The sequence below is a fragment of the Pipistrellus kuhlii genome, unplaced genomic scaffold (assembly GCF_014108245.1).
Source record: "Pipistrellus kuhlii isolate mPipKuh1 unplaced genomic scaffold, mPipKuh1.p scaffold_m20_p_3, whole genome shotgun sequence".
Lineage (NCBI taxonomy): Eukaryota > Metazoa > Chordata > Mammalia > Chiroptera > Vespertilionidae > Pipistrellus > Pipistrellus kuhlii.
In genome coordinates this window covers 36,795,658-36,816,821 of record NW_023425529.1, presented here as the reverse complement: position 1 = coordinate 36,816,821, position 21,164 = coordinate 36,795,658, and the positions used below count along the sequence as shown (strand labels likewise).

The window sequence follows — 21,164 nt, the reverse complement described above, 5'->3', positions numbered from 1 at the left end:
GGGAGGTGATTTGTGGAGGTTGTAGAAACCTTCCATTTGACCTCCCCTTAGGGGATGAAGAAGGTTCAGGGATAAATCAGAGGTTCCTAGAGCAGAGAATGACCCCAGCAGCTGGGAATATTCTGGTGTGTGTTGAATTTGGACGAGGGATAAAGAAGCAAAATGGAGTCACTATGGCCCCCATTTCCATTTCCTACGACCATAAGACCCAGCAAGAAAGTCAGCTTGCATCATTTCTGTTATTTTTTATTTACTGTTGGCAGTATAATACTTTCTTAGAACCGATATTGAAGCCAGCGGCTCTTAATTGTTTTCTGTGTGTGTGTGTGTGTGTGTGTGTGTGTGTGTGTGTGATGTTGAAATAGGACATTTCTGGTGATGGTTTTGCAAGATTGGTATGGTGATAGTCTATTTTGGGAAAATTCCAGGGATTTTAGTGTGTCTTAATTTCTTTACTACCCGGCCCTCTGAAGAATATATCCCCTGTGTGAAAGGAGTGTGAGGGAAGTCTGGACATGCTCATCCCAGGTGGGAGTCACTCAGTTCAGGCCTCTCCTACATAAGTAACAGGTGTGAAGTGTTGTCTGCAGGCTCTTCCCTTTGACAGCTGAATTGAGCCATAAAATGTTTGAGTAATTTATGCAAGTCTCTAGAAGCCCACATATAGATTGTTAATCCTGGGTTGAGAACGCACTAGTATTGATTTCACAATGAAACCCTTCATTTTTTTTTTTAATGTGTCTCTTATCTTTAGCCTAGGTGAAAATATGCAGATTTCCTCGTAAGTCAAAATGAATTTTTGTAAACTGTTATCCATGGTCTTAACATCTTCTCTTGGCTTTTAAGTAAAATGAGAGTTTATCATAATCATATGTTTCAGTTCATATTTAAAAATATTACAAGATGGCCATGACTGGGGTTAAGAGATCCTTAGAACATCTTTAATTTCATGAACTGCTAAGTTTGCATACTCTTCTTGTAAGCTGGATCTTTCCTCCTAAAAAAAATTTTTTTTTTTAAAGCAAAGCAACATGTGGTTTGTTACATTCATTGCTCTTCTTCGCCTGTTTTGCATTAGGAGGTTATGGAAACCTAAGACTGAGCACTCCATAAAGAAAGCCTTACAGCAAAGGAAAGAAATGGAGAAAAGAGACATCTGAAACATGGCCCCTTTTCCCTATCTGCCCTAAAAAATACATTCCAGTGTAAAATATGGGTCCTTGACAGTTGGAAGGAGAAAGGAGCAGAAAAGCAAATATTTTTTAAAAAAATCATTAAGTACCTTGGTTAAGTAGTCCCTACTTATCTCCTTTAATAACATCTAAAACATAGAACCTTCTGGAACAAAGCAAAACTGTAAATGTCCATTCATTCTCAGGCCATCCTGTAAACTGACTGTTGGTTCTCCTCTACTCCAAACAAAAATTGCCATCCTACTCGGTGAGGATCAAGCCGCCATACCTGTAGGTAGGCTTTTAGGAGTAACGTGGCAGGGACCTCAGCCCATTTCCTCCTGATTTCTCCTCGTAGTGTCACCAATGATGGTGGCAGTGAATATTTTCCTCACAGTGCTCAGAAAACCTGCAGGCTAGGTAGTACACTAGTGGCCATCTTGGATTCTTTTTCTCCTTATAATCTTATTATAAATGGTTACTACATTATACCTGCATAATAAGGCCTACATTCTTCTCCCATAGGCTTTCAAGGATCCCAGATATTTATATATGTGATCATCATATTTATTTTCCCTAAGAATTCTTTTAATTAGGCATAAGAAACCAGAATGACCAGCCATTTTTTTGGGGGGGGGGAGGGGAGTTTTAATTCTGAAAAAGAAAACTGCACCTCATGAAAGGTACTGTTAGGGTTTAGACACCTGCATGTTTGAGAAAGTCATTTTAAAGCTTCTTGGAAAGAGAAGGAGATAGATGGTTATGAGTGTTGCTTGTGTAGGAATTCACCCTCTTATCTCCTGCGTAGTGGCTCCATTTGAAGACAATTTTCTAATGATACTTGCAGTCTTTGCTAAATTACTCCCCCATCTGAAGCATACTTTTCCAAAAGGTAGAGAAAGCATTTCAGAGATCCCTGAAATCTTGTTAAAATTAACTGAAAGAGAAGCTAAAATATTCAGAAATGGTTGCTAGTGGAAATGTAAGTTGGTCTGTTATGTAAGCAGCAATGCAGTTAGGTCTTACATTGGAACCAGGGTTTGTGTTAACTAAAAATGTTTGCCCTTCAGTAGGAAGGAGATTGTCTTCACAAGCCAATCTGACATTATCTGAATCCTAATTATTTGAGCTCATCTGCAAGAAAATTTTTTAAGGGGACATATTGGCCATAAGAATTGCTCAGAAATGCTGCCAGACAGATGATTAATTCTATTACCTTCTTTTTTTCATTTGCTGCAACTCAACTGAAGGACATTAGTAAAAAATAATAATAACATATTATGGTTCTGGGAGTTGAGCTGTAATCCATTTTGTCTGACAAGTTTATTAATGGCTGCATTACTTCAGTGCCTTTTGCCTTCAGGATGTCATGTGAGATGTGTTCGGTAGAATGGGTTGCCCACAAACTATGAACTGAACCATTCTCATGATCTGTCCTTCGCTCAGCATAGTCTGCCTTTAAGTTGAAGAGGTGATGGTTGGGCTGCTGAGCCCATCGGAGAGTGACGCTCTGATACGGGTAATGACTTAACAGGCAATAGAGCAACTATTCTATATAAGTGATCCTCAAATACAGGCTGGTTTTGTTGTATTTGGACAATAAGATGATTTTGTAGCTATAGAAATTAAAATGGCCCAGTGAACTACTTTGAAGTTCAGGGTTTCATTTGTCTGAGGGTCCCCAGGGCTGGCAATGGGGGCCGCACAACTCTTTAGAGAACAAAATACTGTCATTAAGCTCCCCTAAAGGAGGCTTCATTTCCACCTAAAATAGTACAGTATTTAAAGCTTCTGGAGTTATTCTCTCTACTCTCAGCTGATGTGGCTGAGGGACAAGTTGGGAAAAGCAAAGCATTTTGTTTTGCTACTTGTAAGAGGCTCTGCTTTAAAAGCAGATGACAGTTGTTTATGATTGTAGGCTCTGATGTCAGACCAGGTTTTGAATCTGGGCTCTTACACTAATTAGCTCATGATTAAATGGTTGAGTGACTTACCTTACTGTTCTCATGTAAGATCTACCTTACGTTGTTATAAAGATTAAAAAAATATGTACAGGATTTAGCCCAATGCCTAGCATACAAGTTCTTCATAAGTTTATATAATAACAAAAGAGGTTCATCTGGCATTATTGTGTTCTTAATACAGCACCAAAGTCGGTGAAGCGACACGTCCAGAAAGACACACAATTCTAATACGTACTTGACTCCTCATTCCACCACTGTCCTAAGTCACTGCATAGGCCTTGAAAGGAAGGCCCTGTACCAGGTACTCAGTAGAATGCCCTAAGGCAGTGCTTTCTTTCCCTACAGGATGCTGAGGATGTTCTCCAGATCCACTGAGACCCCTTTTGTCCCTGACAAAGAGCTTCTGCGCCATGACCATTTCCAGAGACAGCACACCCAGGTTTTCCTTTGGAAACCCGTGTTTTCGTCTCTTTCTATACCTCCTTTGCCTAGAGAGTGTGTTTTGTCTCTAACCTAACTTCCAGTTTCACTATCCCACACACTCTAAGGTTGACGTAATACATCACCATCACTCTACATTTATGCTTGTCTTGAAAATTATTCTTCAGTGTGGTCCACAGCAGGCTGTTACGGACTTGGTTGTGTCTTACAGGGTGGGATTGCTGCAGTGTGCATGGGTGTTGGATCAGACAGTTTTGCACAGGGAACTGTTACAGCCCATGCCACTCCATGGTGTGGCACTAATGTAACTGACTGGAAAAGAGTCCACTCCAGTAGTCCTGGCTTTTGCACCTTACCATGATTAGCCACATTTAGCCAAAGTCTCCTTCTTCAGGTCATCTTTATTGTGTTCAGTACTGGGATTAAGAAGGGGGCAGATACTGCTCTCAAGAAGCATCCAGTCTGGACTCAAGGTGAACATATTCAAAATGATGAACTGACCACTCAAGAGAGAGGGTATCATGTTGTGGGTTATGTCAACCCAACCATCCCACATCACTGAATATCTGGATACTATACTAATTGGGATGGATGTGGCAGAAGGAGAATGGAAGCATTTGCGTAAGCTCTTTGAAGGAGCAGGAAACACAAGAAGGCCTATTTCTTAAAGGTGTATCTCTTCTCTACGCTCATGTTAACCAAAATAGAGAGCTCTAGCTCATCCTTCTTGGTGTGGCTGCTGAATGTAAAGTTGAGCCCCTGGGTTGTCCCAAAGCTGGTGCTCATAGGAAGAGACTCCCACTCACTCCAGTGAATAGAATTTCTGGTTGGAAAAGAAAATAAGCTGTCATTTGGGTGGAGGGACTGACCTGAGTAAGATGGGAGTCTTGGGACGAGTGGAGGGTCCTGAGGCAGTGGATGTGCAGAGTAGAAGCCTTTGGTCTAATAGGGCTTCCCGAGACATTTCCTGGGCCCATCACCTGCACGTAATGAAGCAGCAGACAAGGCACAGTGGTCATGAAACAGTAGGGTCTGGTTGGAAACCACCAGTTCCAGAGCCAAAGTGAAGTGTGGCAAGTGACAGGGCTGGAGCTGGAGAGATCAGTGGGGGCCTGACATGGAGGGTCTTCCCTGCAGAGAGCCTTAATTTTACCCCAAGGTGGAGCTGGGGAAACTGGGAAGAAGGGATTTTAAAGTAGGAGAATAGTATAGCCAGGTTTGTGGTTATCAAGTGAAGGAGAAAAAATGTAGGGATGAGAAGACCTGAGGAGACGAGTTAGGCTGCATGCTAGGGTGGGGAGGATCGGCTGCTGCAGTCATTGGGGTAGAGAGGAGGGGTACGAAGCCAACAAAGAAAAGCTAAAGGGTGCAAAGATCTGAAAAGTAACTGAATGAGGGTACACGAGAAGGAGGGCACCCAAAGGGAAGAAAACTTCTGTGATAATCAGTTTCTGGCTGAGTGGGTGGTACCATCAACAGACCAGGAATAGACGAGGGAGAGGGATATTGATTTGGAGGTGCATGGAGAACATGATTTTGAAATGTGAGCTTTCTAAAGAGAGTTCAAGTTAGCCAATTAGTTTGAGTTCATAGCAGATCTTACCAGCCAAAAAAGAACAAATGACCTAAATGATAAATTTGATGAGATTTAACAGTAACACTGGAAAATTGAACCTCAAGTTAATTGACTCACTTTGTAAAAAATCCAAATGAAAATGAAGAAAAAACAGTCAATGGACGGATAACTAAGATATAAATAGGAGTGCTTCGTTTGTGCGATGTCTGAGACAGGTTCTGTGGAAGATCAATGGGAACAAAACCATCTTTGCCATTCAACATTTCCTGAGAATCCACTCTGTACCAGGCCTGTGTGTCTCCACACTTGGGATGGATCACAAAACAAAACAGATGTCATCCCTGCCCTCAGCCCCTCTATAACTCGGTGCCCTGTTGAAGAGATGAACGCTGTAAGCAAAGAGGAGAAAGGCAATGTGAAGACTTAGACCAAACAACTGTTACTCATCTAGAACTATGTGGCTCAAGACGGACAGAACAATTTGAATTCCAAATCCTGGCCCTGACCCAATCTAATTAAAGCTTGTAAACCAGTCTCCACTACAAAATCACCTCCTTCCCATTCCCACGGTTGCAGAAAGGGACTTGGGATCTTAGATAAGATAAAGAAATGTTATGGAAAGCCGTGCTGACCTTTTTCTTTTGGACAAGAGGCTTTGGGCGCCTGGAATCATTCTTTGCTGACACCTCTCTGAGAACACCATGAGTAGTCACAGCGCGCCGTGGCCGTGTTAAGAGCTGGCATGCCTTTGTCAGCCCAGATTCTCTTTCCTGGAGAATCAACCAGCTTATATGGTGCGAAGTTTAAGGAGCATGAGTAAATACACAAGTGAGCAAAATAGCTTTGAGCACATAGTTCATGAAATAAAGCAATGAATATTGTATAATATTACATTTTAAGACAGAGCAATATTTATTACTTAATGTTTTGCATAAACACTAACTGCTAGATTGTAGATTCCCACAGAACACAATAACTTTCCAATGTCATGTTGATCTCTTGGGTAGTCCTTTCACATAGATTATCTTCCAACCTAAAAACCACGTTGTTGTTGGTTTTTTTTATAATGGGCTCTTTAACACAACAGGACATTAAAAAAACATGTTTCATTTATTTATTTATTTTTAAAGCTTTATTGTTGAAAGTATTGCATATGTCCCCTCCCCCCTCCACACACCCCTCTTGGCCCCCTGCAGCCTACCCCAGCCTTCATCACCTTAATTGTCTGTGTCCATGGGTTATGCATATATGCACATAAGTTCTTTGATTACCTTCTACCCATCCACTCTCCCCTGCCTTCCCACACTCCGAAACCATGTTTTAGATATCAACAGGAAGATCAACGTTGAGCTTAAAAACGAAAATCCTTCAGGTTACCTTGAGTTTGTCTCCCGTGGACAGTGAAAAATATTTTCAGTTTCAAGTGAGAGCTCACATCAGGGCTGAACTGTTGGTTGTCTTTCAAGGAAACTATGGGAATGCTGACTCATTGAGGAATGTCGTCAGCCCATCTGCTGGCCCCCCCACTTCACCCTCCACCCTCCACCCGTCATCCACTCTGGGCTTTTACAGTTCGCTGTATTCACCCTCAGACACACTGTGCTGTCTTTCCTACCCTTGCCTACTGAGGCAGCGTCCAGGCTTTTCCCATTGGTTGCCCTGCACCGTTCTCTCTACCCTCCCTCTAACTGGGGCATAGATACAATCATGTCACTCTTTGCTCAAGCTTCCATGGCTTCCCACAGCCCCTAGAACAGCTTAGAGGCTTGTGCAGCCATTCTCAGCCTGGCACTGCTTTCTTTTGGTCCTGTCTCCAGCCCCCACCGCCCTACCCCCCTTCCCTCCAGTCCTCACACCACATTACCATGGTCTCACTGTTAGACATCAAGCTTTGATGGGCTCAGCCTGGATTCAGCCCTGTTCCCTATCCCAACTCCCTTAATTTCCCTCACCATTCACTTTTAATCAATAAAGCTTCCAGTTTAAATGTCATCTCCCCTTCACACTTCCTTGATCCTCATCTTCTAACCAGAATCAATTGATCAGCATTTCCCATTATTTCTGTATTCGAATTTTAGCCACACTGCAACTGTAGTATAATCACAGTGCATCATTGTTATGTATTTAGGAAAATAGAATCATTTATTTTTTTCACTCATCTTGTATATTTTCCTATGCTTTTTTTTTTTTTTTAATAAAACAAGATATAAATAGAAATTGAAATTTAGACTAGGTAATCCTTAGCTTAGGGGAGCGTCTAGGTCTAATAGTGCTGTCCTCCAACAAATACTTTTGGACTCAACCAAAGGATCTGTTAGTGAATCAATGGATGGGTACATGAGGCATCAGTTGGAGCAGTTCCTGCTCCAATATGTCTGGCTCCAGGGAACTATGGGACCGGTGATATCCCCTTCTCAAGTATTGTAAATAGATGCAGCAGAGATTTCTCTCTTCTGGTTTGAACCTGGGAGGAAGATAGCAGGGAACAGAACTACTATTTTCTTATATCCACCAATGCTTAAGTCAAGAATGTCACTTTCTGCTTCAAACTTTTCTTTCTTATATTAATAATAGAGGACCAGTGCATAAAATTCGTGTGGGGCAGGGGGTGTCCTTCAGCCCGGCCTGAACCCTCTCCATTCTGGGACCCCTCGGGGGATATCCAACTGCTCTCTTGCAATCTGGGACCACTGGCTCCTAACTGCTCCTACCTGCCTTCCTGATTCCCCTAACTGCCTCTGCTTGCTAGCCTAATGTCCCTAACTACCATCTCCTTCCAGCCTGATCGCCCCTATCTTCCTCTGCCTCAGCCCCTACCACCATGGCTTTATTTGGAAGGACACCCAAAAGATGTCCGGTCTAATTAGCATATTACCCTTTTATTCCTATAGAATTATAGTCTATTTACTTTATTTTTTTAAAACTGTGTACAAAAGTCTTATATGGTCATTATAAAAATAAAAAGATTATAAATGGTGTGAAAATATGAAAATACATTTATTTTACAGATATAAATTCAAAAGTAATAGTTTCCTATAATCTGCCTTCCCCTAGAATCTGTATTACTAGTCTACTATTTATATAGCTCTAAATAGTTTTTCTGTATGTATACTAGCTTATATATTATTAGTTATAACAATGTGATCATATTATATATTTTGCATCTTAATATATCTTGGATATCTTTTCTAGTATCGGTCTCCCAATGTTTATTGGAATAATTATTTTTCATTTCTTAATGTTTTGGCAGTTTTTCAGCAGTGTAGTCTTAAGTTTATGCTAAGCCACAGATCTCTACAGGAGTTGAAAAAGTTGAAGAACTCAAGGTCAAGATGCTTGAATGCTGTTTTAATGATTTGTCTATGAAAAATAACAAACATTTTCAGGATGGGGAAGGGGTCAAAACAGTTGGGACAGAGCAGTGAGGTGGGCAAAGATGGCTGTCAGTTGATACTAAAAGTTATAACCCTGAACAAGAGTCAAACAAAAGGACCTGATCCCATCTTCTCCCACCCAGCGTGGGCTGTAGACTCAACACAGCACAACCGTTGAACACCTATCTGATATCAGTGTCATACCAGCTATTGAGTTTTAAAAGACTCTGAAAATATTAGACCTGGTGGAGCCTCTGGCAGCATCTAGTTTCAGATGGAAGAGCCTGAAGGTCACCTTGGGAGAATGGAGGGCGAGAGGAAGGGAGTTGTGGGGGATGTCTGCAGAGCTTCAACAGAGCAGTTTCACTTTCAGCTGATTCTATATTAAGATTTCTATTTTAGTTGAGATATGGATTGCGTTTCCTCCTCAGAAGTCATAACCATTGACCTAGCCCATTTCATTTTTAGAAATGAAAAACAAACTAAAAAAACAACCCTAATACCTTAGCAAAGTGATTTATCCCAGTGTCACAGAGCTAGTAATGGACAGAAAATAGACATTTACATCTCCTAGCTCCAAACCCAATGCATCAGGGTACGTTACTGGGAGGATTCCCTCACTCCAGAAGAGGTTGGTGAGGGGGGAGGGGACATTGGCGGGGAGGATTGGAGTAGTAAGTCTAAAGAGGGATTTGGGTGTAGAAAATGTTAAAGAACCAGTACTCTCTAATCACATTGCTTTAAATATAATCAAAGGGGAAAGAAAATAATTGGAGACCTCGAGAAACTGCAGCCTATTATAAAACACAATCATGCCGGTTCACTTGGGGAAGAGCCGATACTTGCCTTGGGGCCCTTCCTGAGGGAGCTGGGGGCTCAGAGACTGGTAACTAGAATTCACAAATGTTCAGTGGCCAGCAGGGTATAGGGCCCAGTCTGAGGTACAACAGATACCTTTAAAACTAACAAGAAAGAAAAGCATTTCACAGAAACTGTCAATGGTGCCAACCTTGGTAATAAGCATGGAGAATTATTACAATTCTCTGGACCTCATTTCTTTATCTGGACAAGATGTACCAGGTAGGTTGTTGGCAATTCTAAAATTGTATGATTTTGGGATTTAAATAAAAATTTTTAAAGCCATTTCTATTAGAAATTACAGTCTACATACATGTGTATTTGCACTTCTTAGTCTACATACCTATCTCTATGTAGGAAGAACAACTCAAGGTCAGAACAACCAAACCGCTGTCCTAGACTACACCTTCACTGAAGACTCAAGCTGGCATCCTACTTACCATTATATATGCCAACTGGCCCTGGGACTCAGGGAGATGACTGTGAGAGTCCTTGACCTCTCTTCCGTATTAAGAAACATAATGGCATCCAATCACTTAAACAGGCTCTTCCTAGATTGCTGGCAATTACTTCCAAATCCTCCCAAATGTCTGAAACCAAGAACAACTCTGACTCTCAAAACTAGAAAGCAGGTCTGTTTTACACATAAAAAAAAAAAAAAAAAAAAAAAAAAAAAAAAAAAAAAAGCATGGAGCAGACCTCAAGGTCACCATGTACAAATCACAGGAGAACCAAGGAATAGCACCAATATATGTTGTGCTTTACGTTTCATACTTTATCTCTTTCTTCCAGACCCAGTAAAGCTGGCTGGCATTTGACAAACAAACGCCCTTGGCATTTTTCTGTTTTTCTTTCACTATCTCCTCCCATAGGACGCTGCAGTTCAGTCAGGGTTTTAGATTAAAGATGGAGCTATCTGCACGGGTATGGTGTAGCTGTAGAATGTCCACAGTCGTTCATTCACTGAATGCCTGTTAATTGACCTTGTCCTGCTATGTACCTGGCATGATTTTTGGTGCTGAGAATACAGGAGTGAATCTCCAAAATCCCCACCTTTTAGCAGAGGAGAGAGACAGCAAACATGAACACTTAGACCTGAAGCAAAGCTAAGTTCTATGAAGATAAATAGCAACAAGAGGGAGGAGGGGTGACATTTGGGATTGAGGGTGGTGGGAGAAGGCCTCTCTGAGGAGGTGAGAGTAGAGACCAGGATGGGGTGAGGGAAACCAAGTCTTGTGAATTTCTGGGCTTCCTTTCCCAGCCCCCCTACAAGTGTGATTTGCAAGCAATGAATAATCCCACCTGGCTGAAACAAAAAGGTGCCGGTGGGGGTCCTTGCTCTCATCCTGTAAATTCACCCTTGACAAAAACAATGCCTTTCAGACCAGACTGCATGGGCTGTTGTGTTCAGATTGAACATTAGCTGGAAGCTTTTTAACTGTCTCCGAACTACTTCATCGTAAAAAAAAAAAAAAAAAAAAAAAAGTTACAAGAACAATAAAGCTGACAGTACCTGCTGAAAATGCAACGAACAGTATGTGTAAGTAATTGTGTTAGCGGAAGCACACTCTCAATGGCTGGCATTTAATACTGAGAAGTGCTGCTATGGTTTGTAGTTGGGAAGGTTCTGTAGCCTTGGCTACTGTGTGTCACTCCTTTAAAAGCCGTTTCAGGAAAGGATCCACCTGGCTTAACGCATTGGCGTGCTGATCCTCCTTTATCATAATGGCCTGATAGTTTAGAGTGTTTTAAATCAATAACTGATGGCACATTTGTCCAATAGATACTGCCAATTGGTGACTTCCGGGAGGAAGCCCAAACAAAGTGAAGCAGGAAAAATATCTAACCTAGGTATTCATGGTTAGTTTCACAGCTCCACAGAGGACCTTTGAAGTCCTCTCCCGGCCCTCCCACCAATCCCCACACTATCTGCAGGCTGGACGAGCTCTATCTTAGAGCTGTTTGGGAACCGGCTTCTAAACTAGAATGTATACTGCCCAACAGAGAGTCCATTTGAATTTCAAATCCCGTTGTTGCAAACAGTGTTTCCAAGCTAGCCTACCAGCAGAGCCACCACACCTTCTCCAGCAGAGATAACAGAAATTGGCCAGAGTTATTTACTTGCCTGCTCTATTTATGGCAACTTGTTTGTGTATTTTTAAATCACAGTTACAATGAGCTATTGTTCAGTTGTGTACTGTAGAAACATATATGTTGCAAACGACTCCCAAGGGATCCTGATGGCACAAGGTTCTTTTCTTTTACCTAGTAACAAAATAATAATATCGATAATAATAATAATAATAATAATAAGTAGGATACCGAAGGAATTTGACCGTTTTAATTTGCTTTCTTGTGCTAGCCTTTTGTGAAATGGCAGAGCTATTAAATATTGCCTCCTCTTCTCTCCCTTTCCTCTTATCACCAAGTGATAAGGAGGCGATTGCAGAAATTAAAATCTGTTGTTGAGAAGAGATGCAGACCTCTGCTGCAAATACTTATCATTGTTTTCTGGACTTTCTGGGAGGTTCTGATTTTGCTTTCCTTGGCTCTTTCTGTGGGCACCTGATGCCAAGCTTCCCTTTCTCTAGGTGTACCTAGAAATAGCTCCGATACAAGATGAGTCTCAAAGTGTGGGGCAGGCAGGTTCTGGTGTTCGAATAACGATATTCACTTAGCCTACTTATAAAAGTCGTGTCCTTGATGAAGTGCATCCCGTGACCGCCGGCTCCTTTTCCTCTGTTGTTATTTACTGATAAAAATAAATCTCCTGCGCTAAGCAGTAGGAATCACTTGGAAATGCAAGAAAAGTCCTACGGGGGGTGGGGGTGGGGGGTGGAGGGAATTCATATGTTAATGAGCCCTTCCCAGGGAGAACTGGGTCCTGCTTGCCATTTGCTGACATCATTGTTATGGGCAGAGCGGAGATGATTGCTTTAAGAGGCGCCTTTGCATAGTCTCCCGGCGCTGAGGTCCGCGTGCACCTGCGGGCGGGGCGGTTTACATAAGCGTCTCGGGGCGCTCGCCTCCCGGCGGCTCCGCTCACTGAGGCTGGCGGCGATGGAGCGGGCGCACCGAGGTGGGTGCCGGGGCCGCGAGGCTGGCCAAGTGGGTGGGGAGCTTTTCGAGGAACACCGTGCTCGCAGGACCTCGTGGAGACCTGCCAGGGGCACGGTCAGCGGTGACAGTTCCTGGAAAGAGGGCGGCGGCGAGAGCGGGCCGGGCCGGCGCCTCCCGCGGGCCGGCGCGGGGAGCCCGGCCAGCCTGGCACCGCGCGCCGCGCTGCGCCCCGCCGGGGGTGGGACCGGCAGGAAGCGAAACGGTTACTTTTTTTCCTGCGGCTCCGGTTACTTGGGAAGATCGGTCCCCGGCGGGCCCCCGGAGCGGAGCGGAGTCGGGGTTTTTTCTCTCCGCGGCGGAGGATCCTGGGGCGGGAGACGCGGAGCTGGGACTTGGGGGATGCGGTGGCCTGGACCAGGCGACTGTAACGCGGGGAGCGGAGGCAGCGGCGCCGGCGGGGACAGAGGGTCCCCGGGGAGCAGGAGGACCTTTTGCCGACCCCTCCCCCGAACCCTCCACGGTTGGTTGGGGACCGCAGGGGTGAGATCGCCGCGTTGCACCGAAGTGGGCTCCGGGGACAGGCCGTGGAGGTGCGTCACGGTCGGGCGGGGGCGGGGAGGGGGCGACCCCCTGGCCCGCCGGGCGGGGCCGAGCGCGGCGCCCTGTCGGGGGGCGCGGCCCGCCGTGGGTTAATGGGGGCCCCGCGCTCGCTGCTCCCTCCCTGCTAGGGGGGTCTGCTCCGGAAATGGGTGGGCGAGGGTGACCAGGAGGGCACCCTGCCCTGTTTGCCTTCGCGAGGCACCAGCCTGGGCCGGTCGCAGGGCGGGTGGGCGGCGAGTGCGCGCCGGGGGGCTCGGGGACCCGCGGGCCGGGGGTGCGGGGGGGGGACCCCCGAGGGGCTGCAGGCCGCGCCTGGCCCCGCTGCCTGCGGCCGCAGGGGGAGCCGCTGTCTGGATTCGGGGCTGGATGGCACCGGGCGGCGGGGACTGACCGCCGCGGGCTGCAGGGGTGCGCGCCCACGGGGGTGGTGAGGGGGGGCCTTCTCCTCCGAAGTTGGGGGGGGGGGTGGCCCGGGCCACTCGGTGCCTCCGTTCAGCCGCGGGGCGAGTCTCCTCCTTGGAGTGACCTGCGCCGGGAGGCGGCGCGAGGCTTTCTTCTGGAGACGGGTAAGGGGGTGCGAAGGCGACTCCAGCCCCGGGATCGGGCTGGGCACCCTTCTGGGTGGGGGTCGCGTCGGCGCCCGGGAGGGAGGGCTCCCCAAATCCCATCCGCTGGGTCCGGAGCTCGGCCTCAGGGTGCAGGAGGCCGCGGACACCCGGAGGGAGCCCGGGGCTCGCTGCGACCCGCGGCCCGGGGCGCCCCCTGGCGGCCGGAGCCGCCGCCGCCGCGCGGAGGGCAGGGCTCGCGGGGCGCAGGGGGCGCTGATGCCCGCTCTCAGGGTCCCTTCGGGTGCGGGGCGTGGGGCGGGCAGACCCGGCGGGTCCTCCGCAGCCGCCGCTGAGTTTCCCCCGGAGGAGGGTGGCATCCTTTCCCCCCAGCCCGGCGCCCCTCTGACCCCCTTTCTCGAAAGCTCGGGTTTCCACATTAATCTATGTCAGCGCGCACCAGGCTATGCGTGGAATTTGTTTTTACAACTCGAGTCTTGTGACTTCTCAAACACTTTTCTTGAAGTGTTTTCTCTGGAAACTTGTTTCCAACGAGCGCTGTGCGCCTCACAAAGAGGAGTGTTGTTCAGAAGCCAACAGGTGACAGGGTGAAACCCGAGGCTCTGTGTACATTGGAGGCAGGTCTGGCTGCCGTTTCCTTGGGCCGCGCGGTTGAAAATAGAAATTGAGAAAATCAATAGGAGGCTGACTGGAACCACAATTTTAAGAAAAGACCTGCGTGTCCCTCCCAATTTCGCCTCCCCCCCACACACCTCCTGCCCCCGTGACGGAAAACATAATGGGTCCATTGGAGCCGTGCCTCTCGCCGCGTGCGCTTTGGGTTTGTCCTGATGGGCCGGTTTGCAGCCAAATAACCTGACCCCCAGAGCGCCGCCCGCCCTGGCCGGGACCGCGCTTTGTCATCGCGTTTCCTCCTTTTGTTAGGCGATCTGTCTTACTGTCGTGGAATGTATTTGTGCATGACATGAGGATGCTTGGAAACCCTGCGGGGCCCACATTTCCTCTTGGAAAAGCGGATAGCTTCTTGGCAATTGGATGGGGCGTGACAGGCCGCTCCGTTGTTGTGGGGAAAATGTACACGTTGGATGGACGTTTACCTGGAAAATACAGAAAACGCCAAAGGACACATGGCCTCCTGCCACTCATGGCTGGTACAAAGTCGTGTTAGCGTAGGGATGTTTCACAAGCGGTATCTTCAGGTACCTTCGTTATGTTTTTGCTTTTAAGTTTTTGTATGCAAAATAAATTTACTTTTTATCCAGGTTATCTTGACAGCTCACGTCAGAGCAAGTAAATTTGGGTTATGCTCTGTGAGCAGCGACTTTGGTCTTTAGGAGACCACAGGCATTGAATGAGTGCTTTTTGGGTGTGAAAACTTTAAAGACATCATTGTAGTCATTTTGCTAGCCTATGCCTTTTATAGGTCCCAGGCTCTTTTATTTTTATTTTTATTTTAAGTTAAGGACATCATAAACAAGGAGATGTGTGCATCCATAAGGGTTATGTTTTGTGTGCTGAGAAGAAGGGAAGTGTTACAAGTGTCACTGCTACCAAATTAGCCTGGAGTTACATTGAATGCACCTGCATGGTTAGCCTAGCAGCAGTCACTTGATTTGGGTCTGTGTGACCTGCACCTTCTTGTTAACAAGCAGTTTAACAAAGAAGTTGTTAAGTAGTTTGTGGCCCACTGGGTGGCACTTAGCAGCGGGAGACACCTCGGGGATGAGAGCCCACTGACTTGACAAGTCAGTATCTGTTCTGGCGTTTGGTGATCAAAGGATTTCTAACTCCCCTGCGCATGTTCACTTTCACGTGAGAAATACTTATTCATAAAAACCTTACCGTACCAGGGTAGTCTTCACATGGGAACTAGAGTGGGATCACATTGGGGAAAGTATTTGTAATTAGGGGTACGACCTTAGACCTCATTTACATTGGCAGCCACTGAAAATTATTTTGTTGTCTGTTCACGCGCTTTTGATTTGATTTGGTGACTTGGCCCGAGAGAATGATGAATGATGTTATGGGAACCATACCAGAACTGATGTACAGTTATCCCCTCAGTATGGGTCTGATGGAATTCATTGTCCCCAACTCGCTCAGACCCTCACTTTCCGTCTGACTTGCCTATGTAGTTTCCATATTGGTACATGGCAGATGTTCAGTCAGGTAAGACTCAAAACTGTCTTGGACCCAGTTTCTATCTTTCTTTTACCTTCTTTCCAAACCAAGCCAACATGGTTAGGCTCTCTTGGTGATAACGGGCTAATAGGTCCCTCCCAGGTTCCCTTTCTCTTTCCTGACCATCTCTATCCTATTCATTTTCCTTAAAACCAGGAGTGGACCCTCCTACTCATGACCTTTCTGTCCTCTCCCATTGCCTAGAGCAGTGGTCCGCAAACTGCGGCTCGGCTTGCAAGCCGAGGCTTGCTGCTCTGTTGACTAAAGAGTTTGCCGACCACTGGCCTAGAGGGTTAAGTGCCAAGTCTTCTGCTTGACATGTAATACTTGAAAGTTCAGTCTGTGCTACCACTGCCACCCATTGTTGCTTCTTTGGAAGAATCTGTATTCCCATGAAACTGTCAACTATTTACTGCCTCTGGACCTTCATATACTGTGCTGACTTATTAAGCTTCAGGGGGGGAAAAAATAAAGGTTTAAATATATTTGTCAAGGTCAATCAAAATAATAACTCTGGATGCAGCATATAGCTCATTAGAAAATAAATGGTCTGTAAATACCAAAATAGCATTGCTAAATAATAAAGCTACTTTTTAATTCCAATAGCACCTTCATGTAGTGTATGTTATCTTATTTAACCAGTGTTTACTGCGTTTATGGGAGGAATGCCTAAGCCCTTGTCCACAACACAATTATTCTATATGATTTTAGACAATTTTTTTTTTCCAAAGGAATAGTTGCCTAATTTACTGAAAGCAACAAATTTAAAAAGATTGGAGGTTGTTGGTTGCGGGCCATGGGAAAAGGTTACTTACTTAAGAAGAAACTCCAGTAGCAGGAATCCAGATGTCATGAGAGCAGGGAGAGAAAAGACTGATAGAAACGTGTCCACCATCTTAGCCAGGTGGCCACGCACTGCGGACACCAGCCCTGCATTGTGAGGAGCCCTGGGACCCGCCCTGAATTCCAGGTGAGGGACCAGATTCTCAGGTCACCCCCGGCTGGGACGGCTGGCTTAGAATTCCTGTGTCTCAAATCCTGAGGCCAGTGTTTTTCTACTGTTGATTTTTGTACTCAAGAGTGGAAAGACGATCAGCCAAAGACTAAATCACATTGAATTACCCATATCACCATCATTAAAGAAAGCAAGAGAACGTGTCATGGAATTTGGAAGCATCCTCGGTGCGATGGATACTTTTTTTCAGTTCTGGCTTTTAATGGAATGTCAGTTGCCTTCTTTCTGATTTTCCCCAGAACCATTCAATAACGGCCTTTAAAGATAAGGATGAGGGAGTAAATGGAGTGAATGCATCTAGCAGTGAATTTCACGAGAAACCTCTCATTACATCACCGTGTTGGATGAATGAAGCTGTACTCTAATTTGGGTGACAAGCGCTACCTCACGGCCAAGCACCCTAATACACTGGGTCCTTACAATTATCACTCTCCCTCACACCACTGGAAAGACCCTACCATGCTCTGTAGACCATTATACATGCTGTGTGTGCGCGTGCACTCTCGCTTGTGTGTACACATGCATCACTTGTGTACATGTGTGTATACATGTGTGTATCCTGTTAGAAATTTTATGTAGGGTTGGGTTAGGATCTGAGTCCAAGGGAGCTGAGAAAGGTGGTCAATAGTTGGGCAACATTGTTTGCTCTACAGGAAGCTAGAGCCTTCCCAAACTTAAAAAAAAAAAAAAAAAAAGATGAAACTCACATGTTCACATGTCAACATTCAGTCTTTTTTAATTCTATTAACATGTTCTTATTCCAGATGTCGCTGGTTAGCATCAAGGAAATCTATGTAGTCACAGGGAAAGTAACAATGCCAGTTGGTGCCCATCAATAGTAACTTTAATTCTTTATATTCATACAACTTTTTCTTCTTTAAAACTTTCATATCCTTGGAAAATAGATGCCATTTTTAAGAACCAGGCCCCCAAGATGAGTGGTGGCTTGTGAAAGGCATGACAACTTCAGGGCTGAGTCCCCTGAATGCTGAAGCACCAGATTCCATTTCCCTGAGGATTGCTCTTCCCTTGGGTCACATGTTCTCTTGACAATTATGATGACGGAGAAGTCATGCATCTGAGAGCTGTTTGTCTTTGGGTCTTTTTAAATGGAAAGAACTCACTACTGAAGGATTCCGAACGGGGAAGGGAGAAAAAGGACAAAGGAGGGGTATGGTTCCATTTTGTGTTGTTTGGCATGAAGATAACATAGCAACCAAATAACCCTTGTCTTTCTTATCTCTCTCTACCAACCTCGGGCTTCTCCCTCCCCACCCTTGTGTGTCTGTCTTGTTCTTCTGTTTGTCGCCATTTCTCTCCTTGACTCCTGTAGTTGGCTTTTAGTCTTCTCTTCAAAATAGAATCTGCAAATATCATAACCTGCTCGAATTTAATTCAATTTCCTGTTCCTTGTGCCTGACGTCAGTGCCATCTTTGACGGTGGTGTTCATTCTTAAAGGTGTTGCTTCCTCTCACATTTCCTTAGTGGTCAGACTCTGGGACATGAACAAACCCAACCCTGAAAACGTTTACTTCTCTCTGCATCACAAGACTTATTTACACCCAGAGTTATAAAGAGGTGGTGGTGAAGTGGGGCCTCTACTGATTCTTTCCCTTAGCAGGGTCAGACCTAGTACAGAATGGCTGACTGCATCGTCGTTGTTCATGTGTGATTGAGTTCAGTCAGCTCAGTACAGCATTTCAAGACCAGGATAATAAACCTGCCTCCCCATAATCACAGAATACTGATAGTTTGAACTACTTGGGCTTTTTATTCTATTGATCTCCAGCATCGAACATGATGCCTTGCACATTGTTTTTTTAAAGGGACATTTTCTAAACAGCTATGTTTAATTGAACTATGGTTGGTAAGAAAATATGAAAAATACATACTTTGAAATGGTGTGTTGTGTGTGTGAGAAAAAGGAGCAGGAAGAGGAAGATAAAGCAAATGGAGCAAAATGTCAGCAGTTGTTGAGTCTGGGCAACTCTTACCACAACCTGGTAGTTAGAAGTCATGCTATATAAATTTCATTTTTTTTATTTTTAAAAAATATTTTTATTGCTGAAACCGGTTTGGCTCAGTGGATTGAGCGACAGTTTGCGGAATGAAAGGTCCCAGGTTTGATTCCAGTCAAGGGCATGTACCTTGGTTGCGGGCACATCCCCAGTAGGGAGTGTGCAAGAGGCAGCTGATCGATGATTCTCTTTCATTGATGTTTCTAACTCTCTATCCCCCTCTCTTCCTCTCTGTAAAAAATCAATAAAATATATTTTAAAAAATATTTTTATTGATTTCAGAGAGGAAGAGAGAAGGAGAGAGAGGAAAATCAATGACGAGAGAGAATCATTGATCGGCTGCCTCCTACACTCTTGCAGCGTAGGCATGTGCTCTGACTGGGAATTGAACTGTTACTTCCTGGTTCAGAGGGCGATGCTCAACCACTCTGTCATGCCAGCTGGGCCTTTTATTTTTCTAATGTTTATTTTTTGATCTGCTCTGAGAACTTTCTAATAAATGTAATGACTTGTTATTTTGTGTAATTATCTGCTGACACAAAGGAAAAAGAAAGAGGCTTTCTCCAAAGAATCAACTCGGAAGCAACAATTCATGAGGCTATTGAATTTTATAATCCTTTCAACTATCGTCTCGAAGTCCTTCTCCGGGCAAAGTGGACGGTCTCCCATCCAGTTATGTCCTTTTGCGTACCTGCAGTGAGGTCTCACGGCTGGCTCACCAAAGGAAAGGGAGCTGGGGCCACAGTCCCACCTTGGGGAGGCGGAGAGGGGCTGAGGGCTCTGAGACCACAGGCCTGGTTCTAAGGGTGCTGCCAATTGCCTTACTGACCTGGGACAGTTGACCTGTGGCAAATCACTCTGAGGCCGCTTCCTCCTCAGTTAATAAGATACACCCTGATTGGGTTGCTTGATATGGCGATTAAATGCCATAACACTAGCAGGCGAGGCCCAGAGAACTACTTAGTTGTCGGAGCGCCAACAGGTGATACCAAAAGCCGTGCCTGTGATACAGTGACTGTCACTCGGGTCCTTTCCGTCGGTCCCTCCATGCAGTCGAGGAACGAAGTGCTCAGTGTGGGTTGTGGAAAGGCTGGAGGGTGTGTGCGAGCTGGAGGCCTGAGATGTGACTGCGCATCCCGATGATTGGGGGGGGGGGGGGAAGGTTGTGGCCATCGGTGCCGAAGTTGATGTCCCTTGATTAGGATAGTCACTCACTATACCTTTTCCACAAAAGGCTAATCAAGGAATACAGCCTTCAAAGGAACTCGGATCCTTGGCAATCCTCACCTTTGTGTTACCTTAGAAAACCCATGGTTTATCTTCACTTGTGGTGTTTTGTCTTATCTTATAAGATCGTGACACTTAATTTTTTAGGTTCTATGCAATATTTATGTTCTTTGTAAGTTTGTGCAGAGTAGGTACCTTCGTGTCTCCCTCCTTGGCCAGATGTGTCAAGGGACAAATAGGTATAGCTCATGATTCAGGTGACATTGCATTGCAAGCACCCTTTCTCCTGAGGAGGTGTTTGAGTTACTGATTCAATTCTTAACCTCAAGTTTTGGAAATACGGCAGCTTTTGTTTGTTAGTGTGTGGGGTGTGGGGTGTGTGTGTGTGTGTGTGTGTGTGTGTTTAAATGAAAGCAAAAGACTAAATCCAAGAAATGTTCTGTCATTAACACAGTCCTTTTTATTGAGGAGTAAGTGCAACGCCCTGTGTTAGAAAACCTTCCTAAGTCAAGACGTGAATGAGTTGCACCTGGGTGAAATGATGACTTGTTTAAGAGGCCATAACCTCGCAGCGGTGGTGTAGGAAGTGAGGTCATCTTTACTTTTTGTTCAGGGTGAGGGAGAGTTAAATTTATTAGTTGGAATAATATCTACTGTGTGGCTGCGCTCCAGCTGGTGGGATGGAACACAGCCGTTGGGTGTTTTACCTTCCATTTGTGTCCTTTGACGTATGGAAGAAAAACCATACGTTTTCATAACTATAGGTTTTAGTGAGTCATCTTTTCTGACAGGATATGTATGTAGAGTGGTGTTGAGATAATCACTGATAAATGACTTAGTTTCAGTCTGGAAGTGTTGAGGTTTTTCCTACCTGTTTAAGCAAACAAGGGAATTTTTTTTTTTTTTTTTTTTTTTAAGGCAGAATGATTTTTAGAAGTTTGATGTGGCAGGCCCATAGTCTAGACCACATGTGTCAAACACAAGGCCCGTGGGCCAAATCCATCCCGCCAGGCCTTGCAATGTGGCCCGCACCGCGCTGTCATCACTGCACTCCGCTGCGTTTCCATCACAATGACAGTTTATGACTGTTCAGTAAACCATTCGGCCCGCG

General features: G+C 45.2%; 1 protein-coding gene across 5 annotated transcripts in view; it reads left to right on the top strand.

Annotated features, from left to right (window-relative positions):
- PRICKLE1 (prickle planar cell polarity protein 1) overlaps positions 1-21,164 on the top strand; it is a 106,362-nt gene that overhangs the window by 71,321 nt on the left and 13,877 nt on the right. The window contains exon 1 of one of the 5 annotated variants that reach the window (XM_036455619.2): positions 12,324-12,464. The exons of 2 other annotated variants lie outside the window; for them this stretch is intronic. The gene's annotated coding sequence lies outside the window, so the exon portion shown is untranslated. Of the gene's footprint in view, positions 1-12,323; positions 12,465-12,687; positions 12,986-13,589; positions 13,612-21,164 lie in introns of those variants that run through there. 2 more of the 5 variants (XM_036455618.2, XM_036455617.2) reach the window with 2 other exon arrangements.